General features: G+C 39.5%; 1 protein-coding gene across 2 annotated transcripts in view; it reads right to left on the bottom strand.

Moving 5' to 3' along the window:
- LOC124269114 overlaps positions 1-12,494 on the bottom strand; it is a 64,213-nt gene extending 51,719 nt beyond the window's left edge. For both annotated transcript variants that reach the window (XM_046704132.1, XM_046704131.1), the window contains exons 1-2: positions 12,223-12,494; positions 7,487-7,612 (exon numbers count right to left, since the gene is read on the bottom strand). The gene's annotated coding sequence lies outside the window, so the exon portion shown is untranslated. The remainder of the gene's footprint in view (positions 1-7,486; positions 7,613-12,222) is intronic.
- Positions 12,495-24,628: the final 12,134 nt, after the last annotated feature.

Below are 24,628 nucleotides of genomic sequence, written 5' to 3'. Positions count from 1 at the left end.
CATATTTGAAACTCGTATCACAGGCGATATGACATACATAATGTCAAATAACATGCATACGCCACAACAGGTAAAAGAACTTCGTCTCAAGGAACAGGGTTTGCGAGTTCACGGAACACAATGAGCAGGGTGAAATGTGTATATTCCAAGGGAGTACTTCCTTTGTTCCTTCATTCTGCTCCACATAACGGACGAGGTGACCTTTAGGATGACATTGCCTTGAGCACACGCCTCTGATTGATATATTCTAAATCCACAGGAAAGGTAGTGGTTTATCGTGATAAGGAGTGTGAGTATGTGAGTTCAGTTTTACGGCGCTTTTAGTAATATTCCAGCAATATCACGACGAGAGACACGAGAAATGGGCTTCACACATTATACCAATGTGCGGAATCGAGCCCGTGACGAGCGAACGCTTTAACCACTGGGCCACCCACCGCCCGTCGTGATAAAGAAATACATCCCCATGACTACTCTACATCACTATGTTATAACATACAATGATCGTTATAAACACAATCGGTAAAAATACAAAACATTTACTACAAACTACTGACCACAAGAAAAGGTAATTTAGAAATGATGCTGGTTCGTTCTCATGTACCTATACAGTACGTAAAAGGATATCACATTTGTTGCGAAGGCTAACTTTAAAGAATCTATCTCAAACATTATTGATACCTTCTGTGAAGAATCTTTCTGAAAAACATTTCAAGACCTTTCCAAATATTTACATGTATGGAACAGCCAGGCACAATGAACCACGCCTTAATGAATATTTGATGCGTCTATCTTGCAAAAAGGTTTCAACCAGTGGATATTAACATACCACTTCTCTATAAACGATTGCATATTTTTTGCAAATAGCTCCAAGGCAATCGGGCAGGACGGTACCATCAAATATTGACATTCCTCCTACAGCGATTCTTTCTATTTTAGTATGGTAAGTGTTTAGGAACCGTTATAAACTTTTAAAAAGTCATGAATCGATTCCAAAGCTTCAGTACAATTCATCTTAGTGATATGCTCTCGGGAGGTATATATTGTATGGTAAAAAACATGCTTTTAAATCTTTTCCGATAGGTTAAAGTCGGGGTACTCTATTGTGGCCCCGGGAGTAAGAGGTTTGAAAATATGGTAAATAGGTATATTCACCGTCCGCTTTCAAGTGTCAATATGAAACAATTATGGTTTTTTATCGTTTTACGGTAGCACGTTTTGAATATTATGTAAATTGGATTTGTTCAGTCTTGATGGGAAGATGGGCTCTTGAGAAGTATTGCATTTTAGATTATGCCATGCTTTAGGTTGCAAAAGAATTCAAATGTAAATTTGTTGTCTCTTAAACAATTTAGATAGTGATAGTTGAAGAATGTGAAGTCGCAAAATGTTGATCACATTAAGTGCAATGAATAAACATGGCATATTTAAAGCTGTTATATTAGACTCTCAAGCTGTGTGTTACATCAAGTGAGTGAGTTCATGACGCTTTTAAGAAGTTTTTTGTTTGTATGGCGTCGACGTTGTGTTGAGATGACGAAGGCGTAAATCGAATCAGGTGTTGTTGTTGTTCGTTTGGGTGATGTTCAAACCGTTAAGCAACATTCTATCTGTATGAAGGCGGTATATAAATACTCGAGATTAATCAACACAATCAAGTGATCGACATCATGAGCATCGATCTATGCAGTTGGAGATGATGATATACATCAACCAAGTCCCGTTAGTTGTTTCACAGCACAAGCACGAATTACTGAAGAACCAAGATCTTTATTAGTCAACACAATCAAGTGATCGACATCATGAGCATCGATCTATGCAGTTTGAGATGATGATATACATCAACCAAGTCCCGTTAGCTGTCCTGTAGTTCAAACACAAGTACGATTTACTGAAGAACCAATACCTTCATTAAGAATCTGGTCCTGAACATTTACGAATAACTCATCTCATCCAAGCGCACCTTTGAAGTCATATCGAACATTGTACCAGACTATGTATTCCTGGATAGAGTGCTTTGGTGGCTTGATGGCCATTTTTTTAATGCCTTTTGATATTCAACCTTTGAAATTTTCAGCTGGCAAGCGATGACTTATGGATGGGAGAAATGTGTACAGTGGTGGTAACCTTGCCAGGAATTGGCTGATGCTTCCACAATACATGAATATTTCATAAACCACTTTCGCGTTGTCGCGTTTTTCGTAACAATGCTTTGACTTTTCTGTGAAATTGTCAAAATGTTGAGCACACAAAAACGTTATCCAGACCTTTTTTGAGTGCTATAATGCAATTAGCACAATGCAAGGTTGATGCGGAGCTGTTAATTCTCCCGGGCATTGAAATGGTTCCCGTCTTATTTGTGCAATAGGCTCACGTCACTGACGCAGATGATACCTTGTTTCTCATTAATGTTTAATCACACAGAAATAGATTTATCCTTGTCAATTTCACTACAAGTGAAATCTACAATGGCCGGTCGGGACATTCGTCTGACTTCCAACTCCGCTGGGGCAATCAATTTCAGTGGCAAGGAAATGTGGAACTCAAATGGAATGGGATCGTTTTATTGAAAGGGAATGCTAGATGTTCTTTTTGATAAATAAAAGATCAGACGCAACAATCTACAGGGCATGACGCGTGTTGCCATTATGACCTGTCTCCAATCACTGTGATTGCTCCGATGCCAATGACGTATTCGCACAGTCGTTTTGATTGATGGGCCAAATAACAATTCTTGTTATCGTACAACCTTACATTGATAAATTCTTGTCACGCCGGTAGAAAATATTTTCGGCTTGGTGATGATTACAAGACACCGCCGCTAATATCTATATCCTCAACCCTCATATGGGATGGAATTTTTGAAATTTTCTGAAAACACGTTTTTCTGTAAAATACAGCCTTTTTCTATATTTTGTAATTGATATAATGATAATAATAATTGGCCACTTATTTAGCGCTGAACTCCATGCCACAGGGACATGCTCTAAGCCCTCTAACATGATGGACATTTTTACCCCGGATAACCCGAGCTGCCTCTGGGGCGGTAGAAGGTTGGTAGTAATATGACTTATACCACCGGGTACCCATTTTCTGCTGGGTGAACAGAGGCAATATAGCAAGAGGCGATATAAATATCGATTCAATACGTCAGGAACAGTAGCTGTGAAAATCGTGTCCTGATAGAAACCGTAACACAGGAAATAGTTCCAACATCTGTCATTCGTCTTTACTAATGCGTTATCGACACTAATTGTCACATCCGCCATGCTGACATTCATAATTTACAGTTACTTGTTAGTTCCAACTCGTTACATGGACTTAATCGGTCTTTTTATAACGCCCTGTTGAACGAACAAGTGTGAATCAGCGAAATCGGTTACAAGAACATCTGTTTCACACGGCTGGTGTTTGTCCTGTTGTGAAGCGTCTAATGAACTGGATGTCCAGAATTCTGTTTTTGAATTTTGTTTTACATTTCGGCGTGTGTGTGTTGTTGTTGTTGTAGTAGTAGTAGTAGTAGTAGTAGTAGTAGTAGTAGTAGTAGTAGTAGTAGTAGTAGTAGTACTTTTTGAGTGAGTGTAGTTTTACGCCGCACTCAGCAATATTCCAGCTATATGGCGGAATAGTAGTAGTAGTAGTAGTAGTAGTAGCAGCAGTTGTTGTTGTTGTTGTTGTTGTTGTTGTTGTTGTTGTTGTTGTTGTTATTGCTTTCCATACTTGAAATTATTTACTTAATTAAAACCCTTTCCTTAATCCTAAGATACTTAAAATACCTGCTGAAACCGATTCCACAAAACGTTTCCGTCAACAGCTATTTGTGAATAGAAATCATTTAGTGGTGATGCTTGGTGTTTGCAAATAGCTGAAAGTATCCTGACCCACCGTTGGACCCCGCCACAAACACATGCAAGGTCAGGTCATCTGTACACCTGATAGTAGGGAATGTGTGGAACTACATTTTGGACGCTGTTGTGTTCAATTTCTTAATGTTCTCCACTTGTACACCATTAATTGGTTTGAAAGTTAATCCAAGGACTCGGACATGTTACCTAGATGGAACAACTTTTGAACAAGTATGTGAGGCTTTTGGAAATCTTCGACCACGATTGCACCTCAAACGTTGTGAAACATAGACGCCATAAGCTGGATTTGCTGGAATATTGCTCGACACAAAAGGATAACTGTTTTCAAACAGCCTTTTTGAGGGAACAAAGAATCGGTACGCATGGATCTAGATATAGAGCAGATGAGGCGAGTTCACTCGTATCAATCCTGCTCAGATGGTAGAAGTGGCATTTTTAAATCAGGCCATCGATATACCTGGCCTGTATGTTAAACTCCTTGGATAAATTGGTCTTATTTTGAGTTTGTCTCTCATAGTCGACAGGTTTCCTCATGAAATAAGGCGGAATAGTTTTTGCCAATGGGGAAGTCTACCTTTTACCAAATGTCTTATTCCTCAACTTCACAGACATGTTGTCTGTGGATACCAGCATTGTTTTCTCGGAATAATGTCGCTTTCATTTTTAGAAAATGTCCTGAGGCTTTGCAGATGAAGATGTGACTATAGCTATTGTCACTACCTCAGCAGTGAGAACTCTGGGAGTTCTGCACCGAGCGTTTTCTCTTCAGCATGTGTTGAAGAAACCATGGCAAAAAGTAGATGATTTCTCTAATTATGGAGGCATAGAACCTTAGTTTGTTAGCGACATTTCATTCTTGATTGTTATGCTATTCTCAAACTAAAACGAGAACCGCCATGCTGTTTTCATTCACTTATGAGTACACAACTTCTCCGTAGGGTAAAACATAACTGGATCACTTTACAGCGTTGACGGCGCAAGTATCTCCACGCTTAAATGTACTATGTAGTGATATTTATGATAAAGGTGTCACCAGGTCAACCACGAAGACCGCTTGTTTCCTAGACGACCAACGTTCATCCTTTCATCATGACAAATCCTTTCAATGTTCTAGCCTGAACAGAACTTCAACAGAATGCAATGTAATCAATACTAGATTATCAATCTGTATATAACTTTAAGATAGGATAAGTCACCTACAACTATGTTGAAGGATTTCTTTAAAAAGTATAAAATATAAAAATAACCATAATACCATAATGTACTGAATATCCAGATATACTCATAATTATGCCATGTGTTTAGTCATCATTAGGCTTTAGGATCAGCATTAATTGGTTCCTACGGAAGATCGTTAGCAATCACCATCTGATGTTCATGTATTGATCGGTGATAGTTGATCATGTAACCTTGAAATGCAATGGTCTTGACATCAACACGAAAACACGTGAACCGACCATGTGTCTGTTAATGTCTATTAAGTCCCTGTTAGCAGCTTATATGGCTCCTATCAATGATCGTGGATCGTTATGATACAGCAGTGATACTAGAGAACCAAACGGTTGGGAGCAAGCGTGACAGTGTTATGGCGGAACAGAAAAGGTGACGCTATTTCGTTGCTGTTAATTCGGAACCAGCGCCCATTGTGGTCCGACCTGAGTGATAATTTCTGTCTTGAGTCCAACTTGGTTTGAAATAATCAGGAAATATAGCTGCCATGGGAACACTTAGGAGAACGGAATGTGGGTGGCGCCTAAACATTAATCAGAGAAATCAGCGAGCAAATACTATGTGTTGTGTTTATTTGGAATGCGTTTGTGTCAGATTTTACTTGCTACTTTTGGAACAAAAGATCACAGACGAAAGTAAGGATAAAGATAAGACAGAACCTCGTAAACAGTTTAAAGACAAGTCGATCTTTGAGTTATTTAACCCATACATAAACAGCGCACTTTAAATATACACTTGAAAGGAACAATGAGTGAATTCTATTTTACGCCGCTTTTAGCAATATTTCTGCAATATCACGACACCAGAAATGGCTTCGTACATTGTACTAATTACGACAATCCTGCCCGGTTCCTTGGCGTGACGAGCGAACGATTTAGCCACTAAACTACCCTACAGATACCGTTAGGAGAAGAATGGGTAGGGGTGGGTATAATCTATGTTAAGGACAGACACAGATCATTCTGAGGGTTTGACGTGAGGTGTCGTACAAGAATAATGTCATAATCTCTGTTGATAATGTAATATTATTCCTTGTACAGGTGAATGTAGACTCGCGTTTGATGCTTTCTCAAGGGGATATCCATTAAATGAGAACGTGAGGCGACAGCGTACTCTTTTGAGTCGTGAGTCATGAGTCTCTGCAAATCGCCGGTCTACACCTGGTGCTTTCCGAGGAATCTACAGTGTGTAAAACGACAGCATCCATGTCACTCAAACGTTTCTATTTGCCAAAAGGATACCTTTGCTACTTCAGACCAACCACTTGTGTCATTTCAAGTCATTTCTGAAATAAGTCCACGTCAAAGAATTTCCCTGAATTTTTGTTTAAAATCCGTTGTCACGAGGCTAGATTTCCTGCAGTGTCCAACAATATTCATAAATAACTCTATCTTCCTTACGTGTATCACTTCTCAATTTCATTCAAAGAACAGTATAAATACAGTTTAAAAGAGAGTTTAAAAACTGCCAAACACTTTATTCATCTGTTTTGAAGTGACATCTTACTGTTAGCTGTGCTGGTACATGTACGGACGCTGTGAACACATGTTAAACCAGTTATGGTCATCAGAAGGACGATTCAGACCAGAACCATAGGATCGAATTCAGAATATTGAATCAGAAGCCTTCAAATTTTTCAAATTAGTCTGCTCCTCCTAAACTACCAAATTGTTCTGAGAATAAAACGATTCCCAGTAATAGAAGTCCAATGGACTAGTAGCATTTAACGGCAATGACTGAACCAGGGTTCACTGCTTCAATAGTGTTTCAAATTATACTCATTATCTGACAAAAATGAAAACCTAGTACACGAGTGTTACTTCAATAAACACTAGGTGCAAACTCTGAGAACTAGTAGTATAGGTTTTACACAAGAACTCAGGACTAGTCTTCCAGAACCTCCAGGTTAGCATCAGTACTGCCCAAATATACAAGTAACACGTACATCCTCTGGTTAAATGAGTGTAATTTGTAGGATTGTAAATGTGTCTTTTTCCAAAAACAAATGTTTTATGGTGGAAATGTGAAGGGCATTTTCGAATTTGACGCATCAGTGACCAAACTGATATTCGATGGGATTCCCTATTTTGACTTGTCCTATAGTACGTTACCGAGTTTGTTCAGGCCAACTGACAAGCCATTGAATATGTTTGTGACGGGTGCCACCAGTGGGATGCGATACGCTCACCCATTTGCGAACACCTCGTATCATGACTATTTTCATAGAGATTCATAAATTATGTTCTTGATATAGTCGGAATTTTTCAGCGATATATTGTGGATGTGGGAAGGGTACCGCTGTCATTCATTGAAGAAGGAATAACAAATTCTGTGTTGCATATTTCATTATTCTATTTGTTTTTCCTGTAAAATGGGTTGAAAATACTTACACTCTCCTTGTAAGCCTCCGGGTCTCAGTGTAGCAGAGCTGAAGGTGTTTCTTCGCGTGTGGTATCCTTTGTTAGTTTTGAACTGTATCTGAATGTGAACATCTTCATCTCATTGTCCATACAAATCTGTAATAGATGAAGGTAAAGATACATGGGCGACATATTTGATAACGCTCTTAATTAGCCGAATTCAATTAAAATGGGTTGAGTTTTGTGTCATGATACTTTTAAACCTACTTTCATTCGTACACAACCTCCAAAACATGGGTATTGGGCAAGCCTATGGGCCACTGTTCGCCCTAAGGTTGTAGCTGTATAACTTGATCATGTCACAATATGGCTGAAATAATGTCGACGTGACTTAAATTAACCTCACTCACACACTCACTGTTCGCCCTTAGCATATATTCATTATAACTGCATGCTGAATTTTGTCAAATCCTTTGTCAGAATCTGACCACAGTGTTGAGAGTTTCTGAAGTTTTGGGTTTCCAGAATTATATCGTGATATGTTCGAATGATTTGAGCTTACCTAAACACGTCGAATCTGTATGCACTATTACATTAAGTCATTAGGCAAATGTTTCTTTCAGACTCAGTCATTAATGTTAAACAGAAACGGAATATGACTCCATGATTGCATGTGTTCAAACCACCACATGAGTCTAATTACTAAAATCAGCTTTGAAGAAAATGGATACCTGTTTGATTAAAATAAATGTATTTACTCTGACCGATTACCTGGCGGTAAAGTATGGCATCAAAGATTCTTTCTTTTTAAAATGTATCATTTGACAAAGAAAGACAACATCAAACAGGATGATTTCCCGTTAAACTTCAAAGAACAAGACCACTTCTGTGATTAGTCTCTGCAGTGGAGACAGATGTAAGCAAAGGAGACGCTGGACAATAATTGGGCTTACAAGGACGTCGATATTTCCCTTTGTCATTCCTAAACACGACATTAACATGGTAATGTAGGTACTATATATTGATCAACGGTACAGTGATGTTGTACTTCTGACATATATGTGTGTGGTGATTTGAAACAGTTGGAGCTTAATGAGTAAGTGAGTATGATTTTACGCCGCTTTAGCAATATTCCAGCAATATCACGGCGGGGTCACCAAAAATGTGGAGCTTAATGAATCTAAAGAGGAATGCACAGCATATTGAAAGAACCTAACCTGAGGATATTTTGTATGTTTGTTTGTTTGTTTAACGATGCAGTCAGAATTCTTCAAGCTATATGACGGTGGTCTGTAAATGAAACAGACCAGGTAATTTAGTGACCATTGATCTTCGCTTTGGGGATTATATGACATGCATCTACCACTGACATTCTGATAACTCGACCCAGTACGTCGCCTTTTAGGACTAGCATGGGTTCTCAAGGATTAATTCCTGTACGGATTACCGAAATTTAGCAATCGTAAATATATTTGAAACAAATCATTCCCAGGAGTGTGTTTAGAAAGGTAAACTGATTAACTTGCATACCACGTCATTTTGAAATGAAAATCATTAGGTGTGTGAATTAGCTGGCTTCTTCCCTCTGTCGCACAAGAGGTGACTACAGCTTCACTCCTGTTACACAGTAGGAATTGTTTTTAGGCATCTGTTTTGTCCATCTCTCTCTCTCTCTCTCTCTCTCTCTCTCTCTCTCTCTCTCTCTCTCTCTCTCTCTCTCTCTCTCTCTCTCTCTCTCTCTCTCTCTCTCTCTCTCTCTCTCTCTCTATCTCTCCCTCTCTCTCTCTCTGAATGATGTTAAGGCAAATATAAAATTTGTGAAGACAAACCATATCTAGCGGACATTTGGGTCTTCTGGCATTTGGTCTGAAAATTGTCAAAAATATCGAGGAATACCTATACTTTATTGGAAAATATAAGTATGTTTCAGTTTATCAAATTGTTAAAACGTGAAAACAGTTCTGAAATATTGAAAGCTGCAAAGTGTATCTATTATATCTGAAATGAAAGAAACAAAATTATTTTTTGTAAATCGTTCACACATATCCTCACTCGACAATAATGATAATAACAATATGATTGCTCTCTATATACGTACCTCGCCATGTGCACAGGCGAATATTCAGTATATTTATATTGTATTGGTCTTTGACCTAATAAAAATCTTGTCCTTGTCTTGTCTTGATAATATAACACAGAATGCACTGGAGACACACTGGATCCAAACACCGATGCTTGAATAGTGTGTCTGATTGAGTAAGAACGGCCTTCAGAACAGTCATCCCACCAAAGATGACATCAGTCACGTGGCCATAAACAATTTGGGGACGTGTTAAGTGAATCATGCCTGACTTCATTACGTTTTAGGATTACTCGATTCTTTACAGTTTTTAGTTCGAAATTTAATTCCCGTGCAAGTGGTAATTTGATGCCACCAATTTTATGCGAAAACTGGAAGATAAAAAGGTAACGTGATTATCTTGTTTCGAGAGAAAAACAAGAATTGGATTGCTGTGGTAGGCATGACAAAGAATACGTCGGTCCCGTGTTTCTTCCTTATATCCACTGCGTCTTTATTGGATCAGTGTCTGGCTATGATGTTATTGTTGTTCTTGCTTGTTTTGGGTGCGATTGAGATCTGAACTTCAATAAACACTTATTTGCTAAGCAGGAATATACTTAATGACTTTACACTTGATTACGTAAGGGTTGTATGAAATGTAATCGAATTAAGACTAACAAAAACCAAAAAACTAATACATGGATGAAACATGTATCACTAGTTTATGTGCGCGAGCTAGGTTTGTGTTAACATCGCGCTTTGAATAGTATTCTGGTTAGTTATTAGAATTTAACATGGCAAGAATGTCCAGAGAGATGGAAGTGTTTACCAGGACGATGAGTTTAGCTTTTGGCACTATTCTAGCAATATCACGGCAGGGAACACCAGAAATGGCCTTCACACGATGTGCCTTTGGGAGTAATCGAACCTGGGTCTTCACCGTGACAAGCAAACGCTTTAACCACCAGACTACCCCACATGATGAAATACTCGTGTACGGATATGATGATGATGATGATGATAATGATGTTGATGATGATGATGACGATGATGACGATGATGATGATGTAGAAACACATTCCGGGCGAACTGGGATTCGAACCCACGATTATAGGTACCCGTCGACGACTCAGTCATGCACAACCCATTTCAGCGTCCTCGATGACGTGCCCCCAAATAAAATATAATCGAATTTTGACGACAACTCCAACATCAAAGGGATGAGACACATATCACTGGCTGAAATGATACTGAGCCAAAGCTAGACATACCCTCACCCTGTAAAGGAAGCCATCAGAGGGTTATGTATTATATTCGAAATAAACTAGTTTTAATTCCAAGTGTAATTTTCTACACCGTTAAATAAGACGCTATTGGTTCGTTGGGTAGTATTAGTCAGTCATACCACCCACGTCGAAACCGGCATTGTGTAACATTACGGTATCATAAACGAAACGTAATTACAGAGGTCAACATGGAAGACCTTGTATGGGATAATATTTCAAGAGAGAGTAGACTGAAACGCTCTGTATCGTTTAACGTTTTTTACCATCAGAACATTCTCAGTGTTCAGAACGAGATAATATTGTCTGAATGATCGATGTCTCTTTGACTGACAGGCAGCTTTAATGGCAGATCAAGTTAGTCATCGTTTTTCACCCATCCAGTTCTCCCAAACTCGCTGGAATTGAAGAGGCAATTTCGTCTCAACGTGGACGGTGCCAAATAATGAAATCTGTCGATTTGAATGTCAATGGCACCGGCTTCTGCAGATATCGATGGGCGAAGAGAGTGCAATGAACAATGCTGAAATTGACAAGGGAACCGACAAGCGATAATGACATGCTATGAAATACACAACAACTGTACGGGAGGGGCTGATAGGAATTAACAACATTCTTGAAATAGTTTCAAGAACGTTGGTGCTTTCAACAACGGTGTTTTTGATGCTTTTATTTACAACGCACCACGTCATCCAGCGAGACCACTACGAACAGGGACCACACAGTGTGGAGAGTTGACGAGGCGATTTAATGGTGAAAGTGCATAAACGCGTTGCCTAGATATGTCAACAGTTTGAAAAGCACATCTGTCAGTCTGTCACTCCTTAAAGTGAGACGGAAATGAGAAGCTGAACCGTGTTCAAGTAGCATCAATTTGCGAGATAACATGTATTTGTATTGAATAAATTGTAACTACCATGTTCGTTGATTGAAATGAATTCCAACCGAAATGAAATTCATTCTGTACAATAGATATCCGTGTTACCATCAACGTATGCTATCTTTTAAGTACAGTACTATATACTCGTTGATTTCTACCATTGATCCCTTGTTCGTTGATTGAAAATAATTCCAAACCATATGGAATTAATTCTGTGCAATAAATATCCGTGTTTTGAACATCAATGTATATCATTGATTTACGAACATTACTAGAAATCGTTGTTCTCCAGCAGTGTGTACGGTTTCATATAGCCATATCACGACTGTCATGGACATCGTCGCCACATGCTAGACATCCAATTAATACTAGTTATTAATGCTTCACGTTATGTATATATACAGAACATGGTTGTCCTATGATGAAGCCCCATTACTGTGGTTATATACGTCTTGGTAATGTCGTGTTTGTGTGACAGAAATACCAACAACATTCAAGTGCATCCACGAAAACCTCACACCACACGTCAACAAACACTTACGACTTAAATGGACATCGCATTCCTGGTCAGCTGTGCCTTCTGTGAGATAATATCCATGGAGCAGCAACTTCCGCTTTGAATCCAAATCCACATTGAAAAAGCCTTCAGTATTTCGGCATTATAAGTCACCGTCGTGGACAGCATCCTCATTCACATCCTGTTAGAAGCTTACCAAATGCACGTGCCCAATCATTGAGAGAGCTCTTCGGATAACGTGCGCATCTCTCCAGTTCATTCACAAAATGAGCGAGAGGTGCTGTTTCTCGTGGTCGAGGTTCTTCATTTGTAACCAATCGCTTGGCAAGACTTATTGACAAACTGTACCAATCAATACCAGCCTCGCGATACTACCGCCGGTCCTGCTTAGTATGGACTGCTGGTCGAGAGGCATTTCCATTGGGCCGCGGGTCTCACGGTTAATCTCGAGGTGGTTGAGAAATATTTTGATTTCGTAGCAGAAAAAAGTAGTTTGACTTAGAAATTGATGTTTGAGCTTCAAAAACTTGAAATAAATGTATTTTCCGCGCACCCTACTCTGAATCAACATATCGCGTTTCTTGTAGATTTTCTCCGTTTAAATCAGAGCAATATCAAAATTGATAAAAAAAATTGGCAATTTCGACTTGCATGAAAGCTGGATGTTGCACAGAAGTTGAATATAAAAGAGTTTTAGCCGGCGAGCTGTGGTTCGGGAGATTCGTCTGACTTGATTGTACGTTGTCAAATGAATTATATCGTCTGATGCTCAAGGAACGGCATTCAGGAGTATCTGTTTAGAAATATATCATTCTTATACTCGCCATTGCCTACTTCCATTCACCATGGGGTTCAATATAAATAAATCTACTGAATACTCAAGCTGGGATTTTGGAGGTATGTAATCTCAAAGTCCATATATTATTCCGCAGAGGAAAATTGAAATTGCACAATTCAATTGTGGAAGCCCGCACAGATATACATATCAGAGCCGTGTTTGGCGTTCTGTCATTAATGACAGTTACATGTAATGGAGTTTCTAGGTGTTGGTGAAGATGTTGCCGACAACAACGGCGTCTAGTCAGCCGTTAGTAAGTCTGCGTCTAAGTGAAACCATCCCACGAAACATTTCTCAAACCGTTGATACTTATTGGTATCGATTTTATAAGCTCATCGATCAAAGTCACAAAGACCAGTGCCTGAAGACGACTGCAGTTTGTCTGAAGTAGCCATGTCTAAAGTACTACAGGAATCACGGTGGCTTTGTCTGATAGCGTGTGGTACTTTATATTATGGTCTTGTATTTTGTCCGTACAATGTGTTCCACTGCCTACTGGACATCCCTCACTGGACATTGCTTCCAGCAAAACGATCGTTGTGTTCCCCACATACTGTATATGGTGTTCCCCGTATACTGTACATAGTGTTCCCGTATACAGTACATAGTGTTCCCCGTGTACTGTACATAGTGTTCCCCGTATACTGTACATAGTGTTCCCCGTATACTGTACATAGTGTTCCCCGTATACTGTACATAGTGTTCCCCGTATACTGTACATAGTGTTCCCCGTATACTGTACATGGTGTTCCCCGTATACTGTACATGGTGTTCCCCGTATACTGTATACTGTACATAGTGTTCCCCTGTATACTATACTGTACATAGTGTTCCCCGTATACTGTACATAGTGTTCCCCGTATACTGTACATAGTGTTCCCCGTATACTGTACATAGTGTTCCCCGTATACTGTACATAGTGTTCCCCGTTTACTGTACATAGTGTTCCCCGTATACTGTACATGGCGTTCCCCGTATACTGTACATGGCGTTCCCCGTATTCTGTACATGTGTTCCCCGTATACTGTACATAGTGTTCCCCGTATACTGTACATAGTGTTCCCCGTATACTGTACATAGTGTTCCCCGTACTATACTGTACATAGGTGTTCCCAGTATACCGTACACATATACTGTACATGTTCCCCGTATACTGTGTTCCTCGTATATTGTACATGTGTTCCCCATGTCCCAGTATACCATGGTACGTTCCCCGTATACTGTACATGGCGTTCCCCATGTATGTTCTCCGTATACATGTACATGTTCCCATATACTGTACATGCGTTCCCATTATACATGTACACACAGTGTTCCAAGTATACTGTACATGTGTTGCCATGTGTTCCCCAATATACTGTACATGGTGTTTCCGTATACTGTACATGTGTTCCCCGTATACTGTACATGTGTTCTCCGTATACTGTACATGGTGTTCCCCGTACACTCTGCAAAATGTTCCCCGTACAATGCGCATGGTGTTCCCCGTTTAATGTACATGATGTTCCCCGTATACTGTACATGGTGTTCCGACATACTGCATACTGCGTTGCTGGTTTGCTACACATTGCTTGCTATACCGTGAACCCAGACGAATCGTATCAAGGATGCACCTTTGTATAAACTACATTAAGAATATGTCCGGTACAAGACAATACATGACACGGTCCACGATCCAGGAATAATCAATAAAACACAACCCATGGTGACAAAATAAACAAGTTATAATACCTTATGCAGGATTCACTTAATCGATAACGACGTCAATACACATGTTTCAGTCATTACTAAGAACGACATCGATATTACCCACTGCTCATTCATAACGACAAACGACATCAATGACAAAGGTGTCTGTAATTAGAGATCATTCAGCCATGCCTAGAAACATAATAAATTTCATTTACTGTCAGCGCTATAACGGTATGCATTACCTATGATTAAGCTGTTAAGAAAACAATATCAGCGTCAATTCATATTGTCATAATGAGGACAATTATAATAGACAACAATGAATTAATAACACAATCAATAACAAAAACATGATTACTGAAAATAGTGTTGACAAGCTGTTTTAATTTATCAAACGTCGATACTTCAGCACAATACTATATATAGTCACAAACCAAATGTTTTGTTTTCAGAGTGGGGCTTGTTTCGTGGCAGTGGTTTGTAGCATGGATTCCATAAGTGTATTACTAGCTCATTCTGTAATCAGGCTTGACAGTAAGATCATAACTACTTCATACTAAATGTTTACTTTTCTTACCTTTTCTTACTGAATGTTCCAAGAACAGTGGCTCTTTAATACAAAGTACCTACTCACCTCCAAGAACAAACTGACAACGGATTCGTTTTAATGTCGTAAACATTCTTCTGCGACATCGATTCAACAAACATATTGTTTCTGGCAGCTTTGAATGCTCAATGTCTACCCACTTATTCCTAGTGTTTACTTTGTTGGATACATAGAATACAACGGTTAAACTCGGGCCTCCCAATTAAACAAGACAGTGGGTCGTGTCCATGACGACGAATTGCTATACATGTAACGTTGCAAAGTCGCTGTTTTTATACCTTTATGTTGTCAATGCTTCTGTTGTGATTCTGTATTAGCTGTAGGGTATATGGACGACCGTGATGGCTTCAGAGTTGCATCACGTCGATAGCGATCGTAGACTTCTTTAATCAATACATTAAGATTTGGTATTTGCGGTTAACAAACATCTCCAAATGACAGAACTGACTTGTTTTTAGAATGATTTACAAGAATCGGTTGCATCGGTTTCTTAGGGACTCCCATGGCCAACGTTCAACATAGCTATCTTTGCGTTACTACTGCTGTAAGCTAATGTATGAGTTACGATCATCTTAGCGTTAAGATCTTTGTGGAACGTTGGCCTGCTTCCTTAACACACAACGTCTCCAAACCTTAGCAACCCACCAAAAATGGGTATGGCGCAGAACCTCATTCTCAATCGTCCTGTTTAATCTGGTAAAGACAGATTTCTTACATGTAACGCAGGCCAAATTGGATTTAACCGAACAGTGAGTGTGTGAGTTTAGGTTTAAGCCGCTTTTAGCAACATTCCAGCAATATCACGGCGGGGGACACCAGAAATGGGCTTCGCACATTTTACCCATGTGGGGAATCGAACACGGGCCTTCTCGTGAGGAGCGAACTCGATAACCACTAGGCTACCCTATCGCCCCTTTAACTTATCAAGAACATTGCACTTTTGTAACGATGTGAGTGCTTCTGTGGTAGTTCATCATGTTTAGTTTTACGCCGCACTCAGCAATATTCAAGCTATATTGCGGCGGTCTGTAAGTAATCGAGTCTGGACCAGACAATCCAGGGATCAACAGCATGAACATCGATTTACGCAATTGGGAAACGATGACATGTGTCAACACAGTCAGCGAGCCTGACCACCCGATCCCGTTTGTCGCCTCTTACGACAAGCATGGGTTACTAAAGATCAATTCTAACCCGGATCTTCACGGGTCTCATCATGTTTGATTCGATATCCACAACGTGATGCAGTTTAACATGGCTATTCCACTCAGACACAGTTTACTGTTTACAAGCCCTTGCTTCATCCGCTTAATGCTGAACGCCAGGCAGTAAACAGGTAAAATGGGGTTTAACGTCGCACTTAAGTATATTTCGCTCATATGACGACGTGCATGCGTGTGTATGTGTGGCTGCTTGTACTAACCCAGACTTCAGTTGGTTTTATCGTGCTAGCTCACTGAGATACCATGCCGCAGTTAAGCATGAATACCCCACTCTGACACATTATACTGACTCCGAGCCGACCAGTCCTTGTTGCACCCATTAATGCCGAGCACCAGGCAGGGACCAACAAGTACCATATTTTAACGTCTGTTGGTATGACACGGCCAGGGAACGAACCCGCGACCTTCCGCTCTTCGGGGGACGTTCTTACCACTACACCACGGAGGCGGTCCCGTTAACAAGTAGCAGCTTCTAACGTCGGGTGTGAAGCATCCATGGTATCGAACCCTGATGTTGTCAGGGCAGACGTCCCGTCCATTGAACCACGGAGGCAGCCTTATTTCCTTGACACCAGCATACTTGATGTGCCAAGCTTCAGTAGCCCTGTGTTCTCCAAATTGATTTAAGAACATATTCACAACAAATATTGGACCTGTTTAATCAAGTTTGATTTAATGGGTGTCGTTTATCGATCTAGCTTATATGAATTAATGATTTCATTGGAGTGTATTTCCACATGGCTGTGAAGCTGTCAGCTAAGAATTTCGCAACTTCTGAATAAACATACATATGTAGTTCGTTAACTATTTACCACCTTTATACTGTGTTGGACATTATTTGTGTTTGTGGTGCGGCTTGGCAATTATCTTGGATCAATGTTAAAATTCTGTAGGTATTTTAATCTGCATGTGTCCAACCGACGAAGCATGCCTTCTTTGAGTGGCATTTAGAAGTTGGTGTGATGAACAACGTGGAGGGTTCCAAGGAGATACAGCTTCTTTATTATTAATATGTGCGATGTTTCGGTGTAGCTACAAACACCGTTATCAAGCAAGTGATGTACAACACTGAAGGCAGGGCCATGTGTTATATATCCATAGAATTCCTCTAACACCATCATCAAGCAAGTGATGTACAATACTGAAGGCAAGGCTATGTGTTATACATCCATAGAATTCCTCTAACACCGTTAGCAAGCAAGTGATGTACAATACTGAAGGCAAGGCTATGTGTTATATATCCATAGAATTCCTCTAACACCATCATCAAGCAAGTGATGTACAATACTGAAGGCAAGGCCATGTGTTATATATCCATAGAATTCCTCTAACACCATCATCAAGCAAGTGATGTACAATACTGAAGGCAAGGCCATGTGTTGTATATCCTTAGAATTCCTCTAACACCATCATCAAGCAAGTAATGTACAATACTGAAGGCAAGGCCATGTGTTGTACATCCATAGAATTCCTCTAACACCGTTATCAAGCAAGTGATGTACAATACTGAAGGCAAGGCTATGTGTTATATATCCATAGAATTCCTCTAACACCGTTAGCAAGCAAGTGATGTACAATACTGAAGGCAAGGCAATGTGTTATACATCCATAGAATTCCTCTAACACCGTTATCAAGCAAGTGATGTACAATACTGAAGGCAAGGCCATGTGTTATATATCCATAGAATTCCTCTAACACCATCATCAAGCAAGTGATGTACAATACTGAAGGCAAGGCCATGTGTTGTATATCCTTAGAATTCCTCTAACACCATCATCAAGCAAGTGATGTACAATACTGAAGGCAAGGCTATGTGTTATATATCCATAGAATTCCTCTAACACCATCATCAAGCAAGTGATGTACAATACTGAAGGCAAGGCCATGTGTTGTATATCCTTAGAATTCCTCTAACACCATCATCAAGCAAGTGATGTACAATACTGAAGGCAAGGTCATGTGTTGTATATCCATAGAATTCCTCTAACACCATCATCAAGCAAGTGATGTACAATACTGAAGGCAAGGCCCTGTGTTGTATATCCATAGAATTCCTCTAACACCATCATCAAGCAAGTGATGTACAATACTGAAGGCAATGCTATACATGCATAGTAAAATCTGAACAGTAAGTTGATTGATATTTACACAATTAATGAGGTTGATGTACAATGTTGGATGATGTTTACTCAAGAAGGCAACTGTTACACAAACAGAATGACCTTATTTAGGGGTTAATGGGGTAAGCCGGTGATATGATAGACAGGAGAATAATAGGATTAAGATTACGGGGATAAAATATCCTTGGTCTCTGTTTATGGCCGGTTTGAGTCTCTTGATGTGTATGGCTTCTAAGTAGTTTCCTGATCTTGTAGTGGGTGTGATTGCTGGTACGTACATTGATGCTGTTCAAAAGAATGTTGTGGTCTGGGTGAGCTTGGGTGTTGTCAGAGATGACGGATTTGGGAGTCTTTCTTCTTCACAGAGGTTTGGGGTTCTTTGAAGAAAACAATGTTTGCATTTTTTCTCTAATCCCAATTACTTCTTGTGTACCTTTAAAAGTCATTGTGTACCTTTAAAATTGTTGTTTTCTTAGTGTGTTGTTGTTATGGTGCAACTGTTTCTAGCATGAAATATTCTTCAAACGATATCTCTCTTCGTGTCAACTAGTTTTGAAATGTTTCGAAATTTTTAGCATTTTCTCGATGCTCCGATTACTTTCTTGTCAATTCAAGTTTCTTTCAAAAAGTCGATATTTTGTTCTTTTTGGAAGGAACTTGAAGTAACGAGACAGTAATAGAAATTACGAGAAAATAATGGAAGAAACGAGAGAAAAATCGCTAAATTTCGCAAAAAATACACACATGATTGACGCAATGAGAACTTCCTTTCAAAAAATATACTTTCGGCTTCAAAACTGGCAGCATTAGACTTTCGCAGTTCTTAAGTTACTATACGGGGAATCAAAGGTTCAACAATAATATATCTGGGTTTGTGGTTGAAGGTATCACCAGGTGTAACGTCCAACACATGCTTGCCATTCCCTTATAAAAGTTCGATACTTTCAATCAATTTGATTTAACTCACTAACTCTGGTATCTGACGCTGAGATATACTATGAACTATGCCAGGACTAACGATCTGGAACAACAGACTCAGTTATGATGTGTTGACGGTTTTGTGGAAAACAAATCGGCAGAAATTCAGCAACGATCATCTGACATGCATACAGAATATATACTACGAGATCCATATCAAACTGTGACTTATACTATGAAACAAGAATTACTTTGGACCAGTACAACAATCACACGCACGCACGCATGCACGCATACACGCATGCACGAACGCACGCAGACACACACTCATACAGACACACATGCAACCGTACATGTACCAACAAACAATAATTCGCCTCATTTGAGTTAAAGGATTCGCCACTACAACACTGACGGTATATGCCGTATAACATGTGTTGCCTGATTTAGGGACGGTGGGGTAGCTTGGTGGTTAAAGCTTTCGCTCGTCACGCACAGGATCCGGGTTCGATTCCCACATGGGTATAACGTGTGCAGCCCATTTCTGGTGTCCCCTGCTGTGATATTGCTGAAATATTGCTAAAAGCGGGGTAAAGCTAAACCTCACTCACTCACTGTTGGTGGATTATGTCCCACAACCAATGTGATAGAACATGTTATACATAGAACATAGGTCATAATAGAACGGTTTATACAAGTATAACGCGTGTACTATATTTAAGCTTATAGTCGTATTTACAAGTATAGTACTGTCGGAAATAGAAAAAAACTGTATTTTCTCATTTATCTCTACAATTTATGTAGTTGATATGTGAAAGTGTGAAATATCTGTTAAACTAAGTTCGGCCTAACTACAGTCTCTGTGGTAGAGAGATAGGAAACGGAGAAAAAGGACTTTACTGAGGGGAAATTAGTGCAGAAATGAGCAATGCGGGGTTTTTTTAAGTCCAAAAAGGCTTTTTTGGAACAGACCATGGCTTTATGCAAATTAGTGTGCGACGATATTGTATTACAAAGGACACTTTTATAAATGCCCAATTTGAAATTAGACGTAGATTCATTGTAAACGATAGCTGACATAAAAAATAATAACTTTTATGCCGAAACTATTAAGGATGTAGCTACCATGTCACTATAAGAAGAAACAGATAGGAGGGGCCGTCTCAAAAGCAAAACCTGGGGTCGGGCTTGGGGATAGAGATATCAGCTAAGATAAGATAATCCTTTAGGGCAATTATACTGGGGAGGTACACGGCACGTCATAACAATTTACAAATAATATCCAGTCCTGTCGATCTTCGGGTGGTCATGCCACCTATATACTACGATGCGTTTTCGTGTATCATACTCTTTTACATATCTCAACAGAAACTATATAAAACTATATGAAAGAAAGACACGTAAGATGTTAATCAATAGATGAGACATAGTCAACACACATGAAAAAGCACAAAATATCTTTGAGATGACCCCTTGTGCCTGTAGGCAGCACGTGCATTTCATGCCAGATGAGTCGACGGTCCGTCGTCATACCTGGCTGAGCGACCTAATTGCCATCTGTAGTCTGATCTTTTGTTTTCAGCAGCTATTCGTATTTTTTCTAAGTTTTGCCCGATTTTACGAGTAAACATGCTTTTCTGGATATCGTATTACGCATCCCACTGGCCCAGTTAGGCCGAAGTGGGTTATTTCGACATATGCTATTTGCAATTGTGTAAATTTTAGGGATACAGAGTAACAGCCTAAAAACAGTTTTTTTCTATTTCCGACAGTACTTTAGTTCTATTTCTGAAGCAGGGATCGGGTGGTCAGGTTCGCTGACTTTGTTGACACATGTTATCGTATCCCAATTGTGTAGATCGATGCTCATTCTGTTGATCAGTGGATTGTTTGATCCAGACTTGATTATTCATATAGCGGGGATATTGCTGAGTGCGGTGTAAAACTAAACTCACTCACTCACTCAACTGAAAACAATCAGCCATGGCGCCCCAAAACACCATTTAATCATTTGCTATAGTCTTTTCTTGTAGGGAGAGTTGGGGAATGAAGTTGTGCAATACCCCGACGAGAGAAGCCTAGAGAGAAGCCATCGTGTTTTCGCAGATGCAATTGTTGAGTACGATATCTGCAGAGAAATTAGGATTTTACTGTAACTATTGAAAATACAGATAAGGAATTCTCCCATGTTATCAGACATCCGTCCATCTATATTGTTGATCAAATATATTGTTGATCTAAATACACTTTACAATGTGATCACTGGTGATGGTTAGCTATTGAAATAAATAACCGTGACCCAACGGGAGCTCGTCTTCATACAGGAGTGGCCTCCCTTTGACAAACCGTTTCACATAAGGTAGATCTGATTCTGCATTCAATTTCATATATCTTTTTTCCCTGCGTTATCTAATTCCAAATGCATTTCAGTCTCATCGACTCAAAACAATTGTTATACGTCTTAACAGAAATAAAATGGGAGAATTCAATTCCTTTTGGAAAATATTCAGTGGATGACAATGCTACATATCAGCGAAAGTAACCTGACCACGAAAAAGTTACTGATGGTTCAACTGGCTGCTTCTTGTGGCTCGGAATCCTCGGCACTAACAACACAATATCCTGTTATCCCTACCTCGAGTTCAGCTGTGTACCGATTTAATTGTATTTTCAATACAAATTCATTTAGAAGTTGATATGTCGAGGTAAGGGCAGGTCCGCCGTGAAGACAGAAGGGTGTCCATGTCGTTAAAGCGTTCTTCCGTCACAGCGAAGGAGCATGTTCGATTCCCAGCATGGACTCATTCTGTGAAGGGGACGGTGGGTAGCCTAGTGGTTAAAGCGTTCGCTCGTCACGCCGAAAACCCGCGTTCGATTCCCCACATGGGTACAATGTGTGAATCCCATTTCTGGTGTCCCCCGCCATGATATTTCTGGAATATTGCCAAAGACGGCGTAAAACTAAAGTCACTCGTTCGGTGAAACATAGGTTGCTGAAGATTCATTTTAACCCGGCTCTTCACTGCTTCAATTACATAAATTGATTACATCCCTACATCATATGTTACACGGAGAATATAAGGATGAAGAATAAACAGAGGCATCTGTGAGCTCTCCTACATCCATTTCGAAAGTCATACTTCTTGTAATCTCTTTGCTTTTAACTTTTTTTACACTGATTTTTTGCTCATATCCTCTTATTGCTTGATGACACATTAAGTCTTCCTGACCCAGTTGGGGAACAAAGATATGTTTCCTGTCCCAATTCTTTGCCGAAAAATCAATAAAACCTTTTTAATCATGCCCTGAATTTGCTTCCGTTTTCTGAAACATCAAGGATAATATTCAAAGTCAAATAGAAGATGAAACTCGGATAAATATCTTAGAGCTCTTCAGGAATATAATTTGGACCCAATATGATCTGAAAAATCATCGATTCGAAAAAAGTGGATTGAGGAATATCGAACTGTTAGAATTGGAAATATACAAACAGATGGTTTACGGGTTGAATTCTCACGAAATGTGTATTAAAAGGGTCACGTGTTTGGTATTCCTGTCACATTGTTCACCTATATATCCTGTAAAGACGAGTGAATTCTGGAACAGGAAACACCACCCTTCCTTCAGCCCTCCAAGATTTCCCAGGTACACGTTTCATGGTGCGGAAAATGACTGCAGAGAAATCAATGGAAGCGGCTTGTGTTGCTGCTTGAAGCAAAATGCACAAAAGCAAATGTAATTTTGCAACTATTAATGTGCAAAACTGACCATGAATGTAATTAATCGTATTTATTTATTACCAGTGAAAGGTATGATTTTGTAGAATTATGTAATTATGCATAATTTCATAGGAATTAAATAACACGATCGCATACCGGTTGGGGCAGTTGGGTAGCCTAGTGGTTAAAGCGTTAGCTCGTCACATAGAAGATCCGGGTTCGATACCCCACATGGGTACAATATGTGAAGCCCATTTCTGGTGTCCCCCGCCGTGATATTGCTGGAATATGGCTAAAAGCGGCGTAAAACTAAACTCACTCACTCATATACTGGATATCAATGGGGCATGATTGCAAGATTGGTAAATCTAGACAGAGTAAGGGTGTCTTCTTTGAAAACACACATATGTTACAGTTATCAAACGGTATAAACATCCAAAGGAAGAAAAAGTAAATTATAAATATAAAAAAATATAATTTCCATTTTATAATATCAAAATTTCAAAGCTCTTATTTTAATGCAGTGTTGATGACGGATTTCTTCCACACAGATCGCCCGTGGATCTTGCGACAGCATCGGTTGCTAATGACGTAATCCAATCTCGATCTTCACGGGTCTTCACATACATTAAGCAATCACACTGTCAATATGTTTATTTCAGGAAAATTAATCGCTTTCAAGTTTTATTTGCTTTTAATTCGAACTGATGGGAGACGATTGTGCCTGTGAAATTTCATAATTTCATGAGTACCCCATTGGAATCCAAGAACAATCCTTTTGGAATGTCGGTTCATGAGGCTTCATCACGGTAACGTCCACCTTATTGTACCGCGCGAGGTCAGCATGTATACAGAAGAACAGAAATCTGATTTGCCTGGTCAAAGTTATTTCTGTCCAGCTGTTAACACTACAGATAGCAATGACGTTCATTTCAATTTGCCAACTAGCCACTTGACCCAGAGACGTCAATATCGCGAGCAGTAAGGTGCTTGCTTCCAATCAACAACTAATTTGTTCGGTGAACTGTGCTTCCATATTTCATGCATGGTTTATACAGTCAATTCCTTGAAGCATCTCACAGGCTCCCTTCATCTCGATGACACGATGATTACTCACAGAGAATTCAAACTGTGGACAATGTATCTATGACACAGCATTGAGAGTGTTCATTATTCATTTCGTTAAAAACACATTAGATCCCTCGAACGACATACTGCTGGACTCTCACTGTGATTATACATGTCATGTTTATGTTTGAACGGCAAACAGACAGTCAGTACTGCTAATGCACGTGTGTAGATTTGTACATAA

Source organism: Haliotis rubra, unplaced genomic scaffold, assembly GCF_003918875.1.
Source record: "Haliotis rubra isolate DU_JTF1 unplaced genomic scaffold, ASM391887v1 Scf142, whole genome shotgun sequence".
NCBI classification, from domain to species: domain Eukaryota; kingdom Metazoa; phylum Mollusca; class Gastropoda; order Lepetellida; family Haliotidae; genus Haliotis; species Haliotis rubra.
This window is presented reverse-complemented; position numbering and strand designations above follow the sequence as displayed.